Source organism: Haemaphysalis longicornis, unplaced genomic scaffold (genome assembly GCF_048455015.1).
Source record: "Haemaphysalis longicornis isolate Haplotype H1 unplaced genomic scaffold, Haemaphysalis longicornis Haplotype H1 scaffold_1, whole genome shotgun sequence".
NCBI classification, from domain to species: Eukaryota; Metazoa; Arthropoda; class Arachnida; order Ixodida; family Ixodidae; genus Haemaphysalis; species Haemaphysalis longicornis.
In genome coordinates, this window is record NW_027526203.1 from 463,875,587 (window position 1) to 463,892,946 (window position 17,360).

The following is a 17,360-nucleotide window of genomic DNA, read 5'->3' on the forward strand; positions in this document are numbered from 1 at the left end:
ATACTGCGTGTAAGGCCATGTTCTACTACCAACGTAAAAGCCATGTCGTGATCTATGAACGTAAAAAGACGGCTTGTCACGCAGCTCTGTTGGCTGAGACGTGAAGTGACGTCACTCTTTAAAGTTATTACGGCAGTTGCGGCAACAGTCTAAACCCGGCATAAGAGAACTAACAAGGCACTTATTAGCCCAGCTGGGGATCATACGAAAGTTAGCCAAGATTTTCTTGACAAACCTGCGACCGTGTCATATGCTTGTCGCGGGTTACCGCTACCAGGGTCGTAGGCAGGGGACGCGTTTCGGTGTCAGAACACCCTCCGAAATTAGCCGAGTGCCGCATCCTTCCCTCCTCTTACCTTTCACCCTTTTTCGCCTATGTTATTGGCACACCGAATAAATATACTGTCGCGAAGCCGAGGTCTCTTGATGTTGTTCGTTCGTTTCTTGCGTTCTGTGCCCGCAGCCAGGGCTCTTCCTCCAAAGTGTTGTGTGTAAAAGCGCTTCGGACGTGGCTTGGCCCTGGCCCTTTTTTCTGAGAAACGACTCCGGCGCGTGTGTCTGCCCGTCGGCCGACCGGGAGACGACGGCTGTTGGGGGAAGCGAGCCCTCGCCTCGGGTTCTGTTGCCGCACGCACTGGCGTCTCCGAACCCCCGTTGCGCGCCTACGCGGGCCGCTGTGTACTTCCGACGACCTTCCCTTTTCCCCTGTTTACTTTAGTGCGTTTTGTCTAACTACTTGCTCTACGCCCGTAATTCTCCAAGCGCGCGTTTTCGAGTCGGAACCTTGTGTCTGTGTTTTTGGTCCTTTTCACTTTGGCGGGGACATGTCTGATTGGAGCTAAGAAGCGTCTTCCTGATTGGCTGCGGGTGTGCCTTAGCCTTTTTCCACCCGGTCCGCACACGCTAGGATGCGCTTTTTCCCCCAATGCGTCCCCCCAAAGCAAATATAACGCGGCCCCTCTGGCGAGAGAGAGAGCAACACCGGGAGAGCCGCTTGCTGCCGGTCGACGTGCCCTCCCGCCGGGAGCCATTTTCGCCCGCCAACTATGTCCCGCTAAGTACCCTTAATCTTTGACTGTCTTTCTCATCTATGTAACAAGTGTATTCATTCTAATTCATATGTGCTAAATGTCACCAATGTCATCTGTAAAGTAAACAAGTTAACTTTAAAACCTCTTCGACGTCTCGACTTTTTCCAAAATACTACGTTACAATACTTTAATGTGAAAACAAAAATGAGAAGGGCGCTGGTTGATTAAAGCCAAAAAATGGCTAAAATCAAGTTTGTTGGGGCACGAGATCTCTTTCTTTCTTTTTCAACTGGTGGCCCCCCTAAAAATGTCTCTGGCTGCTCCACTGCCTGCGACCTATCACATAGCCCACGCAAAACGTGTAATGCCTGCTTTAGAGAAGGTGATTGCAGGTCGTTTTCAGGTCACGTGAACGGTCCGTTCTACTGAATTCGTGCAGCGCTGTAGAAGCGACAAGTTTGTAGCCAGGCTTAGAGCGGTCGATGTAACTAGAAGCTCACGGGCAAGCGTTGCCGAGGTTTCACATAACGTCTGCTGCGCGGCTACACCTGGGGAAAGTCCGTTCACGCTGGCTCGGGTGGCTCGTGGGGCTGAGAGCGTCGAGTTTCACGCTCTCCTTGCCCGCGAGCACTGCGCGCAGGTTCGCATTCTCCCTGTGCGGGCCTCCCGTGATCCAACGCGTGCTGGTCTCACATGCCCACCTCGGTAAGATACTCTCTCGATATAGCTTTCATATTCGCGGGAAACGACCCGGCTGCCTGCTGCGTGCATCGTAGCGTACGAGGCCCGTGAGCGAAATTTTTAATCAGCATTCCCAAAGCTGACACATTCGATACGAGAAACGGAGTTTTCTTGAACTCCATAATTTTAGAAAAATTGCTTTTATCCCGTGGTTAGAACCTGGCATCTTCTCAAAGTGGGGCAGTCGTTTTACCACAAGATTTCGGTGAGAGGCTATGTATAGAAGCGAACAGTGCGAGGGTAAATTAATCGACAGCGTGAAAAAACCTTCTAGCAATATACTTTACAGAGGCTCATGTCTCGGTCAGTGTTGCGAGGCCTTCTAGTAGATGCCTTGCTTTCCTGCCGAAGAACACCCTCAACCCTAAATGAAGAATGAATGAACACATGAACTACTCCGTGGGTACTGAGGTACTGATGGCCACCGACCGCACGAGCGAAAGAACAAGTGGAACTTTCGTTTACAAACGTAGACCGTATACCTTACACAACGCTCGTTTATTCAATACTTAAATATTTTTCCGCTGTTGACTCGCACTGTTGTGTATGCAAAGGCTATTGTCGACAAACGATGCTGTCGAGTCCAAAATCAAAGAAACCAATCGAAAAGTATTGACTGCGCTTTATTCATTATCTTTCACTAAATTACTTCAGGATTCATGTTTCGGGCGATCTGATTGCACATGTGATATTTTTAAAGGTTTAGAAGTTGCGTGAGCATTCCTTTCAGTAGCATCTGACCGATTTATATTGCTGAAAACGTCCTAAATGTATTTACCATCCCTGATGGACATTTAGTTTGTGGCGACAACACTAAAACTTAAAGGGGCACTGACACAAAAATTTTGCATCTTGTTTTTTCTGTTGCGATAAGTAGCTAGTGACCTACTTATAACCTGTAGAAACCTAATTTGCTTCAGCGTGCGACGGTTGTTTAATTAGAGGCATTTTCAATGCGGCCAGTCGCAGTTTCGGTTTCAGCGAGTGCCGCGAAACGATGGATTTTGTGGATTTTGTGTGAACAAAGCTGACCACATGACCGTCGGAGGGATATCACAGAGCAGAGCCGCCGTAGCACTGTCGAATCCGCATCGACGGCAGTTTCTGCGAATGCCCCCACGTACTGATCTCGTGAGGCGCTTAATTAAAAAATTGGCCGCGTATCTGCTCCTTTCGTTGCAAATGCCGTCAAAAGACGATAGTCTTTATCGGCTTTTGCGAAGTTAATGCCTCCTTTCGCTTTCCCGCTCACCTCTCATGTTGCTCCTCTTGCGTCGCGCTCCTCCCAAGGTAAAGACGCCAAAGGTTTGCTTAAATCATTTCAAATTTCCCGCGTTCCACTGCTCCAAACCGAGTGTCTCGATGCGAACGCTACCGTACGGCGAAGACGAGCGTTAATCGAGGCGCCCTACTTCAACGTTTATAGAACCGCGTTTCCCTACTCCACGCGCGTTGCAAGCAGAACGTGAAACCTATCTAGTGGAACCTTGCGTAACCGTTAGCGGTTGATTTCTTAAAATGGCGCCAGAAGCTATAGTGGCGCGGGCGACAGCGGCGACGGCGGAGTGAATTCTTTTTCTACAGTTGATGAAGTATTTAATTTCGTAGAAGTCAAGCATGTTTGATTTTTTATAAAGGAACACTGCAAATATCACTTCTGTATTGATTTGTTATCTCATATTTGCGTAATATCTTGTTTTTCTTCAACAATGTTGACAATATGAACATTACACCGGACATAGACGGGTAGATTTAGCTGTGACTATATAAGACTATTGCGCAGGCATTGTTTTGCTTTGGCCGGGTGGCTGAATCGAGTCACAGATAGACAGACGGACAGGCAGACATACAGACAGACCAAAATTTCTGGGTTTAAGTAGCCCAAGAAAGACTATCGTCTTTAAAAGCGACCGTGGATGTGACGCAGGCGCTGCGAGTGCAAATGCCACCGCCGCTAAAGAACGACGCGCGACGCTCGAGACGGTGGGTGGCAAGACGCGCGCTGGGAGCAGCCGGCCGGTCTGCCTACAGGTCCGCCTACAGATGTGTTCGGCTTAGCACTGCGGCGGATATTCGAGTGCCGCTCTCGTAAGCGGTGCAGATGACAATTTTTAATGCAACCCGCCATCGCATCATTAACTCCTTTCTCATGCAAGCCACCATGGTCGGGACTTGGGGACAATTTCGTGCAGCGGTAACAGGCTATCACTCGAGCTACCTGCGCCGGCCTGGGCCACTTCGCGGCCGTGGCCGTCGCCTGCACAGCGACCGTGCGGCTAGCTCAGTGGGCTTTTCGTGCCTCCGGCGCGTTTTCGCATCCAATGGTAATAAACAGTAATAGAAACAGAGTGCCTGGAATCGCTGTAGAACTTTGGTCGCGGCCAGCTGCCCGATGAGCTGACGAAATCACGGCGCCTACGCCGCCAACGATCGGGTCGTTCGTTCTCGAGAGCAGAAGCTCCGCCCTCCGGCCCTCCGATTGGAGCGGCGAGCCGGGCGAGCCGGCGAAAAACGCCGGCAGTGCGGAAGCGGCAAACACAAACTCGTGACGTGTTTGGATGTTGTTTATTTACACAATATCATCGGGATGTCGATTGCGCGTGGTCCTTTGCTGGCTGCTCTGTTGCGTTTCGCACACTTTAAAATTGATTTTAAATATGTTCTAGGCTGTATTCGCCGCTGATATTTTGCAGATGATGTATATGTGTTCCAACCAATCTATCTCCGAAGTTATCTCGCCTTCAAAATTTTGTGTCAGTGCCCCTTTAAGAAACGTAATTGAAGATTCATTGGTAGATCTTTCAGCGTGCCTACCCCTCTCTCGTAAACTTGAGGCTCGGCCCGATCCGCACACGTCTTCCGGCTTTAGAAGTCCGTAACACGGCGTTTCTCGCCCGCGCCTCGCACCCCGTTCAGACCGTGCTTTGTTTGGCCTCTAACTATCTCACTGGTCACGTTTGCCCGTTTAGTAGCGGTAATGGCTGCCTGTCGCTCTTTTGTTGCCCACCGGTATAGGCATTTCGTTGCCGTCATTCCATTTCTCCTCTCTAGCCTCGATTCACTAGCTGCGCACTATATTTTACAATGCATACAAACCGCGGCAGGAGTCACGGAACCCGTCGAGACGGCGAGCGCCAGGCGCGTCGGAAGAAGCTGGTGGCGAGCCGCCCTTCGACTTCACGCCTCCTCTAGCAACGTTGGCTGCGGCGCGAAGGCAGCGCCACCGCAGCCCCGCGCTCTTTTGTTCTTGGGGACGTGACATCCCCAGATGGGTACAAGCCCAGCACTTCCTGCGCACACCCAGCGCCTTATACTGGTTTCTTTAGAACACTTTTTATAGGTAATATTCAATGCAAAGTTTAGCGAGTGATTTCTCCGTCTGGCAACACGGAAAACCGCCATGTCGGTGGCCACCGTGCCAGCGCATGCGCTTTGCGCCCGCATCTCGAAGAAAAAAAAAAAAAAAGAAAAAACACCAGCGTACATTGTCTGCTGCGTTTCAGCCAGATTATCGGTAGTGGCGTCAACAGATATTAATCGCACTCACATTAAGTGGTGGCGCTCTACCTCCCCTCGGGCACTTCGAATCTACGGAGGATGAAACCGCGGCTGCGAACGGCGCGTATAAACCGCATAAGTCCGACGCTGCAGTTGGCTGCCGCCGCGGATGTCGACGCAAGTGCACGCGCACCGCCGCATCCATGACTTTATGTCTGGTAGGTGCCCTGTAATACGTGGTTGAGTACAAAAACCCAATAATTTCTTTGGAGAAATGGTTCACGCGTACACCGATTTAGCGCTGGCTTTCTCGCGCGCTAGACGTTTCACACCCGGAAAAACAACTCACGTCTGACGTGAGAGCGCGCCGGCTGGCAATCAGCCGATCTGCGGCGGCTACTTCATACGCGTCTGGCGATAGGTAGATCGTACTGTTCTGCACTCAACAGCACTTGGCGTCGAGGTATTACTTTGCGTTCACTGGACAACAGTTTGGAAATGATGCAGTTCCTGCTGTCAAACGGACCACTGCGCTCACGTTGCAACCTTTGTGCCACGACCGACTCGCACTCGCTCGTAGGTGTGCGCGGAGGCTGGGGCTGAATTGTCACACTCATGAGCGGAATCATGACTTTTCGCGTAACCAACGCTATCCCGGTACAACTGCATATCGAATCACTCGCACACGCCTTCCATGAAAACACAAGGTCACGTCACGGCCCGCGGCCTGCCTGGCCGCCATGAAGACATGGAGGAGAAGAGGGGTGCCTGATCTGGGGGCCGTGCGCACAACGTCGCCTTGGCAACATGGAGGAAAGAAAAGTTTACGAGGAGCGTCACGTGACTATCGTGAAGCCTAGTCATAAAAAATAAAAAGGAAAAACTGATGGGAGATGCCCCACCTCACGTGACAGGCAAGCGGTAGTTCTTTGCGCCTCATGCGGCCGCCCGCCCGCCCGCCTGCCCGCGCTATTGTACGTCGTTCCGCTCGGTTGCCGGGCCGTCCGGGTATTCGGGTTTTGGCGACGAGTCCCCGTCCGGGCGTTGCGCGCAGCGCTGCCTGCAACCCTAAACGCGCAGCGGGCTGATCATGCAGGCAAAGTGTTCGGACGGGAGAGACAGAAAACATCTTTATTGAGCTCTGTGATCCGTCGAAGTTCACGCCGCAGTCCTAGTGTCGTGTTCCGCCGCCGTGCAAAAGTGGAGGGAGTACGACATCTGTGCCTCACATTTTATTTCACAAAACACACCTCAATGCCTTGGTTCTGGGCATTTTATCTGTTCACCTCCCAGGCGTAATTTAGAGTTCGTTACCCATATACCTATCGCACGGATTGAGCAGTACTCGGACAACCAGCCCGCGTTCTGCCTGCGACGCGAGGCGGAAAATGATCCGTTCTTTCCGCGCCCGTACCCAACATCAGTGGTTGTGCACCTTTTGTTTTCGAATGCACTGAAGGAGACAGCAACGCGACACAGACGTCGTCACGACAATTGTGGCACGTACAACGTGCCACCATGCCGGAGCACCGATAAGGCGAACGTATGCAAATGCGCACGCGAGCGAAACCAAAGCTTTTCGCACCACGTATCAGCTGATGGGACACTCGTTACAGCGCTATGATGTAAAGGGAAGGTGGCGCGATAACTCCCAGCAGAATTCCAAACGCAATCGTCAAAGCACACATGGCAAACACCACACACCCATAGGCCGCTCCGTGCTTGTGAATGTTTACAGCGGCGCGTTCGAGCAAAGCCGGGCGTGGTTCCAGCGGTAAGTGTCAAATTCGGCTCGCAGCTCGTGAAGGTGCTTCCTGAGCATGGGATCTACGTCTCGTGTCGCTTGGAACAGCGATAGTACTTCCACGATACGAGGGTGGGAGCGCAGCGCTGGCGAAAAATCTCGTACGGCGCCTTCGGCAACGCCACTCGCCTCCACCTCCACCGGCAGCATACCGGCAGCCAGCCGGAGCCACTAAATGCTACCGCGGGCCTGAGAGTGGTGCATCTTCCATAATGCATTGCGCGGGAGGAGCCCGAGGAGAGGAGAATGCGGCGTCAGAGGAGGTTGGCTTGCCAAAGCTGGGCCGCCTGACGTCATGCTTCCTCCTAACATTTTTCTTCCTCCATGCTTGGAAACAGACGCTTTGCCCCAGATATGGCGGCGCACCTCGCATGGTTGCCTGCATGCATTCCACGCCATTGAATACCGGCTATATTCGTTAGAACAACTGCTGAACACGCCTTTGTTTCACGAAAAAGCGGGGCTAGCAGTTGCCAAAAATTTTGTCACTTCAGAGAATTCAGGCGCTCAATGGAAGAAGAAAGCCATCAGCCTTTGCTCAGAGTTGGATTTGTCTAGTGTTAGCAAGTGTATTTTCAGTGCGAAGAAAGATTCGTTGCGTGTATTCTTCTCAGTAAAAACGCACAAAATCGACATGCCTTTCCGAGCGATTGTAACCAAGAAGGATTTGTGGCAAGGAGCATTGTCTAAATTTATCCAGAAGCATCTGAACCTTTTACCAGTCAATGACCCGTTTTTGGCGCGGAACTCCCAGCAAGTTTTGGAAGTTCTGTGTGAACAGCACTCTTGTGGGGAATCGTTTTATGCGTTTTCAGTAGACGTTGAGGATCTTTTCTATTCACTGCCTCAGAATGCAATTATGTGTGCTGTCAGAGAGTGCATAGATGACTTCAGGCCGGTGGCTTTCCAGAATTCTGCAGGAGTGTCAGTTGACAATTTTTTTAGAATTGCTCAGTTTTTATCTTTCTTCAACTGTGGTGCGCTTTGGTGATGACTACGTTGTTGAGAGGGAAGGAATATGTATAGGTTCCTGTATTGCACCGAATTTAAGTGACTTGGTTTTAGCCTATTTTGACAAGCGTATTGCCCCGTGCCTTGACCCAGCAATTGTTGCCACGGTTTTGAGATATGTTTACGACTACCTGGTTATTTTAAAAGGGGTCGAGCCTCTAGTAAGTGCCCCTGTTGTCTACAGTGTTCTAGATGTTTTTAGAGCAAGTGCTGAAGTACTTCGGTTCACGTACGAAATGCCAGAAAATGGATGTCTGCAGTACCTTGACATATGCATATGCATGAACCGTGAAAACGTATGCTGGAGGTACAATCCGCGATCTAAAAAAGAAATTTTGAGTTATGATTCGGCCCATTCAAAAATTATAAAAAGGGGTATAGCAAAGAACTGCCTGCGCCTTGCTCTAGATAAGTCCTGTGAACACCAGGTTGGCACTAGCGTCACGATCGACACAGGTCAAGCGCTTAAAAAGTGCAGGTTTCCCCCAAGAAATCATTGCCAGTGTGGCTGACAGCCTTGTCGCTGAAATAAAAGGCGCCAGACACAATGCTGAGGGAGATGATCCGTCCGAAAGAGTGAGACCAGTGGTGGTCCCTTACATACACCAGCTCTCGCATCGCCTCAAAAAGGTGGCGGAAAAATGCGGAGTGCCCGTTGTGTTTTCGACTCCCCACAAGTTGGCGAAAATGTGCCAGAAGGTGAACAGTGAAACGAGAAGACCTGAGTGCTCGAAGAAGCACGCCACGCGCTTTGTGCCATGCAGTACTCGTGTAGTTTATCGCATTCCGCTGGACTACCGTAAATGTTACATTGGTCGGACGGGCGATGCCTGAATGACAGGCTTAGAGAGCATCGCTCAGCAGTATTGGCTGTAATGGGAGGGGGGCACTTGGCCGACCATTGTCGCAGGTGCAAATGCACTCCAGAATTCGAAAAAACACAGGTCCTGCGCAGGGCACGCTCCTAACGCGAACGTGAAATCTATGAGGCATATTCTATCCATCAAGAAGGCGACGAGTGTATCAGTACCCCTTCTGTGGCATTGTCCACTAAAGAACTGAGGTTCCTGCAGCAAAGTTTAACCCGCCCACGTGTTGATTAATAAGTGTCCCTTTCTCTCTCTCGCTCTCTTTTTTCCCCTGCGCGTGCGCCGCTGTCATAGTATGTATGTGTATTTTCTAATAAACCCAGTTGATGTCTAGCGTTCGTGCTGTGTTTTTCTTACTCGTGCGGCCCGTCTTTTGCGCTAGTAAAATGTACCCATTATCGTCTAACCAACTAGCCCAACTTTCCGTCCTTAATCCGCTAGCCAGGGCCGAGGTGCTCTCATAAGCCACCCCCCCCCCCTTCCTCCCCCTCCTCAGTCTCTTTAACTGCAGTCGCCGCTGTTTCTTCCCCTGCCGAATAGGCACATCTTTTACACGGCGCTCTCTTTCCGCGTGCACACCCATTGCGGTTGCCGCCCTAAAATTCGACCATTTGCACTCTAATTAAAGTCCAAAACAAACACTCCTCTCCTTCCATTTCCTACTATCCCTCTTTCAATCCCCCTCCCCCTCCCCCTCGGGCCTGATGAGGTGTTGACAAGCATCGTCACAGTTTCGGGCCCTTTTCCCCTTCTCCCTCAAAATCTCAAAAGAAAGAAAGAGAGAGGTTTTGTTTGGTGTTATTGGTACGGCATTGTAACTCAAGGATAGCGCTGCTGAAGACGAGGACGAAGGGAGGGGGCACACACGAGGCGCCGGCGCCCCCCGCATCCCCCGGCAAAGCGCCCCGGGAGTGTTCCCCTCCCTTCGTCCTCGGCTTCCGCTCAGCTATCCTTGTGTTACAATGCCGCTGTTGAAGCAGTTAAACTGTTCTCCTTGTCGGGAAGCGCCGCACACATGTATGAAGACTTAGTTACGCCCGGATGAGGGAGTTCCGCAGGCAACACGGGATGATATCCGGTGTGCTTGCGTGCGTGCTGCATGCACGTGTTTCATGTGTTCTCGTTTGTATTCCAGCAGCAGCGAGACGAAAGGGAGGGGGGGAGGGGGGGGGGGCGTGCTTAAAATTTGCGCCCTTATATAACCATTACCCCTTTGCAGGTATTCTTACAAGGCAAGGCAAAGTGAACAACGTTCAGGGAATCGTAGAGATCCTGGTATTTAAAAGTCGCGGTGCCTATTGTTGTCAAGTAAGAGTCGGAGACGGAGTGAAAAGGCAAAGCGCTAAAGCCAGTCAGTAGGTACCTTGAAGAAATACTTGAAGTTTTCCAAGTTATGGAAAATAACGACAAAGGAACGAGTGAAATGAGAAGTGATCGCACAATAGCTATTGCACCAGCGGATGTTAAGGTATGATTTTTTTTTTATTTTGTTCGGCTTTTGGAACAAGATACTGGTTCGAACAGATCGTGTTTAAAAGCTGCAAGACTGAAAAATGAACTTTTACTATGCTGCTTTAGACATGACCGCTTTTAGAGAACAGTTTCATGACGAAAGGGAAAGGCTGGTGAGTGAGTCACGCGATGAAGGGCTTGGTTTCTGTGAGTCGTGGAATGTTAATTTTGAAAGGTGTTCGAGACGAAAAAAAAAAACACAGATGGCTGGTGAAAAGTCGATAGGAGAAGCGCGAATGGCTAAGCAGAAAATACGAAAGGTCATGAAATCCACACTCGGCCGTGTTCATTCTGAATTCGACGAGAGGTTTACTCGCCTGCAGGATACCGATGCAAAGCTTGGCTTTTTCCTGGACATAAATAAGCTGCGCTACGGTGACGACGAGGACGAACTTAAAACAAATTGTTACACCTTTGACGAGTTTTATCGTTCCGAAGGTAGCGCGCAGGACCTGTATGAAAAGACTTTACATTGCCCACTGCTGTTTTCACGGCGTGTTGACCGGATATAATCAAAACCTGTAGAACTTCTGAAATTTATCATGCAGTATGGGGAAGACAACGCATTTCCCAACCTTCGCGTCGCGATTCAGATAAAGTTAGCCATAGCCGTTTTGATATTGCTGGCTGTGAAAAGTCCTTCAGCAATATTATACAATTCTCGTTGGGCGACGACGACGAAGTGCTTCTCAGCGGATCGCTGCTCTGTCGGTCTTCTAGTTTTTGCGGTTTTTTTTACGTTTATCTCGCCGGGACACCGCTCCCTGCTAGCGGATATGATGGAAGTGGAGCCTGCGGACACTCCGCCAGGTAACCCGCCGTCGGACAGTGCCACGCCAAGGAAACGAATCTGCCTCCCGAGTGCGGCGGGCTCCGAGGACACCGAGCTGTATTCTGTGCCCAGCGATGACAGCACTGACGACGACTTCGAGTTGGTCCTCGGTAAGAAGGCTAAAAGAAGGCTGCGGGCAGCGGCTTCGCGGTCGACTGGAACATCCTCGACGTCGAGCGCATCGACTGTTACTACCCCGGCAAGGCCCCCTGTTCACACCGTCTTGTTCGTGCCGGAGTCCCCGAACGACAACCTCAGGATGCTCAACCGGCAAGCGATTTCTGTCTCCTTGGAAGCCATTCTGCCGGGGAAAATTAAGGAGGTCAGGATCAACACACGAAAGAATATTTTGGCCATAGACGTTCAGCATTCAGCTGCAGTTAAAACGTTGCACCAACTAACCACGTTGGGGGAAATGAAAGTTCGTGCCTACATATCTCCAGGCCAGGGCGCGTCCGTGGGCGTCGTCTATGATGTCGACGTCTCCATTCCAGATGCCGACTTACCCATTCTCATAAAACCGGCGACGGAAGGCGCGACCATCAAGCAGGTCACTCGTCTGGGAAAATCACGCTGCGTTAAGCTTGTGTTTCAAGGTGACTGCATCCCGGCACATGTGAAGGTCGGCCACTTTCGGCACGCAGTTCGGCCTTTCGTGCCGAAACCATTACAGTGCCACAAATGCCTGAAGATCGGCCATGTCAGCAGCGTTTGTGGACGCACCACTGTATGCTCGAAATGTTCCGGATCTCACGATGCCAAAGCTTGCACCGTAGGTGTCCTTAAATGTGCCAACTGCCAAGGCGCACACGATGCATCTTCAAAGACCTGCCCTCGCCTAAAAGAGAAACAGAAGATTCTGAAGCAGATGGTAAAAGACCACTCGTCACATAAAGACGCATCTGCAAAAGTGCGAAGGCGCCGACGATCGCGACGGCGTAGGTCATCGAGCGCTTTCGTGACAAAGGCCGTCCACGACATCTTACGTGAGGATCCTCCAGCGTCGCAGGCACTGCCTCCGCCCCCGCCCCAGTCGCTACCTCCACCTGCAACGCCACCACCAGCGGAGCCAACAATCTGCTTGGCTACAGCTTCAACTGAGAAAGCCAACAAAACTGGGAAGTCGTCCCCATCGGCGGAGGATTGGCCCAGGCTGCCGTCTCTGTCACCTAGGGAGCCCCGACGGGAGGATGCTAAGTCTCACCAGTCTTCGAATGCCTCTTCAAAGAAAGAAGATCTGCAAGTCATCGCAGTGCTCAGGGCGCTCATCAACGCCACTCGCAAGCTTCTTTATACTCTAAAGACGCCAACCGCCTCGTGCGCTATGGAAGTCCTGGACGCCCTGGATCCACTACTTGCTAGCCTCGAGTGAAAACATGGCCAAGGTGTCTTCATCAGTACGTCAGGAAATACGTGGAGCTTCCATTTTGCAGTGGAATGCCAGAAGCTTAAAACCTCGACTCTCTGATTTTCGCCAATTTGTGCGTACGAATCTCTTCCCGATTATTGTGATATGTGAACCAAACGTACCCACTCCCATTAGACTATCCGGCTATCAAAGCATCGAATCTTCAACCTGTGGGAACCGCAGCAAAGTAGTGGTATTCATCCGCCGAGAACTCATCTATACAGTGCATTCATTACGGCCGCATGACACCAACCAATATGTGTGCCTCACTGTAAAGAATCACAAGCTCTCCTTCACCCTTCTCGGTGCGTACATTTCTCCATCAGCTAATATTGAGGTCCAGAGATTGAAGTATGTCTTCAGAACAGCACCCGGCCCTTGGATCATCACCGGAGATTTCAATGCCCACCACCCACTCTGGGGAAGCTCCAAGATGAACCACAGGGGCCGAAGACTCGCATCGTTGGCATCTCAATATGGACTGTGCTTGCTAAATGATGACAGCCCTACGTTTCTGCGTGGCACATCATACGGGAGCTCTCTAGACCTTTCCTTGGCTTCAACTCATTTGGCTGGCCGTCTACGCTGGTTCACTGATGTTGAAACTCACGGCAGCGACCATATTCCCACATACATCAAGATTATGGGATTCCATCAGTCTTTCTCGCCCACTGTAACCGCTTATATTGACTGGCCTAAATACCAATCCACGATGGAGGACGCCTGCCGAGATGGGCTTTCAACAAGCCTCGAGGTTGCTATCAGTAATGCAACCCAATCATCCAGGAGATATACCTCGTTATCTGCAAGAGTCACGGATTTTGATATCGAACTCGAACGCCTGCGAGCAATTCGGCGGCGCGCCGAGCGACGGTACAGGCGTACAAAATCCGTGTACGACTTAAGGGCTGCCAGACGCACACAGAAGCAAATACAGCGACGCATCGCGCAGGTCCAGGCACACAGGTGGAAATCATTTTGTGAGTCTCTCGACCCTCGGAAGCCTCTGTCCTCTATATGGAGAACAGTGCGTGGACTGGCGATGCCTGTGCAGCAGCGATGCCCGTTCAAGGCATTGGCACTCCATGAAAACCGTAGGGAGTTGGAAGTTGCGGAGGATTTCTGCGTGAGGGTTGCTGCAACAACTGATAACGTTGTATCTGCGAGGAACAGCCAAGCTCCTTGTTCCCGTGAAGAACGTATGGATGTTCTCTTTTCAATGGAAGAATTAGAGGCAGCCCTGGCATCCTGCAGGCGTCGTTCTTCACCGGGTCATGATGGAGTAACGTACTCCACCTTATGCCACTTAGGCCCTGGAGCTCGACAAGCGCTTCTGGACCTATTTAACCAGACATGGACAGATGGTGTCGTACCCCTACAGTGGAAGACAAGCCGTCTCGTTCCATTGCTAAAGCCTGGCAAAAATCCCCTTGATCTGACATCGTACCGTCCCATTGCCCTGACAAGCTGCCTTGGCAAAGTCATGGAAAGAATGATCCTCACGCGGCTACAGTGGTTCCTCGAATACCACAACACATATCCGGAGGCTATGGCCGGTTTTCGAGGAGGGCGTTCTTCTATTGACTGTGTGGTAGATCTAGTCACGTTTGTACAGCAAGAAAAAAGCCGCAAACGGCTCTCAGCAGCCCTCTTTCTCGACGTCAAGGGGGCCTATGATAACGTGCTTCACGAGTCAGTACTAGACGCCCTTCAGCACTTTGGACTCGGTGGCAGAATTTACAAATGGATACATAGCTTCTTGTCCGAGAGATCATTTTTTGTAATGACAGAAGACGGCCCAACATCGCAGCACATCATCAAACGTGGTGTTCCTCAAGGTGGGGTGCTAAGCCCAACCCTCTTCAACCTAGCGATAATCGGGCTTGTCCACGCTCTACCGAAGACTGTCCGTATATCCATTTACGCCGATGACATCTGCCTCTGCGCTTCGGCTGTTAATCGACCTCAGCTGCGAGCACGGCTTCAAAAAGCGGCCAGTGTGACGAGGGCATACCTCCGAAAGCAAGGACTCAGTATTTCTAGTGAAAAGTGCGCGGTCGTTGCGTTTACCCGCAAACCCATGTCCCGATATCCCATAACCATCAATGGAAAGTCGATACCTTACTCCAGAAATCACAAATTTCTTGGCGTGATCATCGACAGGGACCTGTCATGGAGCGCAAATGTGTCTTTCTTAAAGAAGAAACTCACTGCCATCGCCCACATTTTCAAATTTCTTGCTGGAAAGACGTGGGGCACATCGGTCAGAGGAATGCTGCAACTGTACCAGGCACTCTTCTTGGGAGTTTTGCGCTACAGCTTGCCAGCGATATCCGGTACATGCTCCTCTAACCTTCGGGTGATCCAAAGCATCCAAGCGCAGGCTCTCCGCACGTGTCTTGGTTTGCCGCGATGTGCTTCAACAGTGGGCACATTATACATTGCCCAAGACTATCCTACAGCAACTTATGTGACCACTGAGACGCTACGCCTACACATCAGGCTCCTCACGAGGCTACCAAGTCACCACCTTGCGCAGCTTCCTCAGAGGCGACCACGCTCTTCCTTTGCAGCCATTGTCGCAGCGCACAGGGCTGAGGTACCGTCAGACTACACGCCTGCGGTCGCACCGTCCTCCCCGTTGTGGTGCCTGGCAACACCGGACATTCGTCTGCATGTTCCGGGCATTGGAAAAAAGGCCGACTTACCACCACTGGCTCTCAGACAGTTTTCTATACAGTTACTGTACGAACAACACAATGACCGGAAGCATGTATACACAGGCGGTTCTGTGACGTCCTCGAGTTCGGCAGGTGCGGTGGTTATACCATCAGAATCAACCAAGATTCGATTCCGTGTCGCCCATGTAACGAGCTCGACGGCTACTGAACTTGCAGCCATTCGTGAAGCTCTTCAATACATCATGGAAGCTTCTCCCCAAAAATGGTCCATTTTTACCGACTCCAAAGGCGCCCTGCAAAGCTTCCGAGCAGCCCTGCGCTAGGGTCCTTTGCACCAACTAGTGACAGAAATTCGGGAATTATTTCACCAGGCTGTCATAAAGGGCCATAACATTGTATTTCAGTGGCTGCCAAGTCACTGTGGAATCACCGGCAATGTCTCGGCTGATGCAGCTGCCCGGACAGGCCATGACAGTGAAAGGACCATCTTGCTTCCGCTTGCAAGGACTGATGCCGCTAGGCTGCTTCGTCAGTTCGCGCGGAGGACCTCCATTATTCAATGGAATACACCGGGCTTTGTGCACCCGCGCCTCCACAACCAGGACCCTCTACTCCAGCGTCGTCTTCCGTGTGGGCTGACTCGATCACAGTCTACTTTACTTTGTAGGCTGTGGTTGGGAGTGGCCTTCACGAAAGCCTACTCCTTCCTCGTCGGGATGGCCAGTAGTGCTCACTGCGACGCCTGCGAGGTTGAAGAGACAATCGACCATGTGCTTTGTTGTTGCCCCGAGTATTCATCGGAAAGACGCGTTTTGGCAGCCGAGCTCAGAAGATTGGACAATCAACAGTTCAAGCTAGAGACTATTCTAGGACAAAGATCCCTACAATCGACTTCGCAGAAGGCAACAAAAGCCCTTCTGCGTTTTATGAAGGACACAGGTTTAGCTGAGAGGCTCTAGTGCCCACGAAGGGACTAAAGTGTGTGCGCGACCCCGCTCCTATCCCCCCTTTTTCGCCTGCCATCTCTTTTATCCCCTGAACACCCCTTCCCCAGTGCCGAGTAGCAATCCGGGCTCTTAGCCTGGATAACCTCTCGGCCTTTCCTTTCGCTTTTCTCCTCCTCCTCCTCCTTCAGCAAGCTAAAACTAATACTTTCCTATTTTCGGGCCACAAGGACCCACGACAGACTTTCTTGAGTTGCTCTGCTGAGTGTGGAAAGGGAAGAAACTGTAAAAACAAACTTTGATGACATTATAGAACAGCTTTCTTTATCGAAAACAAGAAAAGTGCTGCTCTAGTTGTTACGGAGTGCCGTAGTGTATAGTATTTTATAGTATTTTATAGTATAGTATAGTATAGCGGAGTACCTTAGGACCGCACAATGTCCGTCCGCGTCCGTTCGCATACCATTTACAATCGCAAAAAATCACGCAGGCACCGGCAGGATTCGAGCCTGTGTCTGGTAGACCACACAGAGTTAATGTCAGCCGTGTTACCCATTGGGCTACGACCTTTTTTTTTTTTCTTTATTACATGGGAAAATACGCTCAGACGTTGCAGTACGACGAATACAACCAAACAAAAGAATACCCTGAAGTTATGAGTAGCAAATATACATCAAAATTCAGGCAAACACACACAAGCGTTCAAAAGAGGGAACCAGTCAGGTGGTTGGTCAAGCGAACTATACACACTATGTACAAATGCCACAGTTTCTCGGAAATAAGACTTAGTTGATCTTGGTGGCTTTTTTTATAACACAACGTTTATTTACACAGATGTACATATATACATAATACACTGACAAGCACGAGGCTCCAGCGAGTCTTCGCTTAGTCACAGAATACACAACCCATAAGACTGCAACACAACGAAAGGTGCTAATAGGAAACTATGGCGGCGCAAAACACTGCAAAATCAAAAGTGCTGAACAGAAAATGTTGGGGAAGTACTGTGTTAACATGTATGTATGT

General features: G+C 50.8%; 1 pseudogene; it reads left to right on the top strand.

Annotated features, from left to right (window-relative positions):
* Positions 1 to 10,507: 10,507 nt before the first annotated feature.
* On the top strand, positions 10,508 to 16,685 carry LOC144173534 (uncharacterized; annotated as a pseudogene).
* Positions 16,686 to 17,360: the final 675 nt, after the last annotated feature.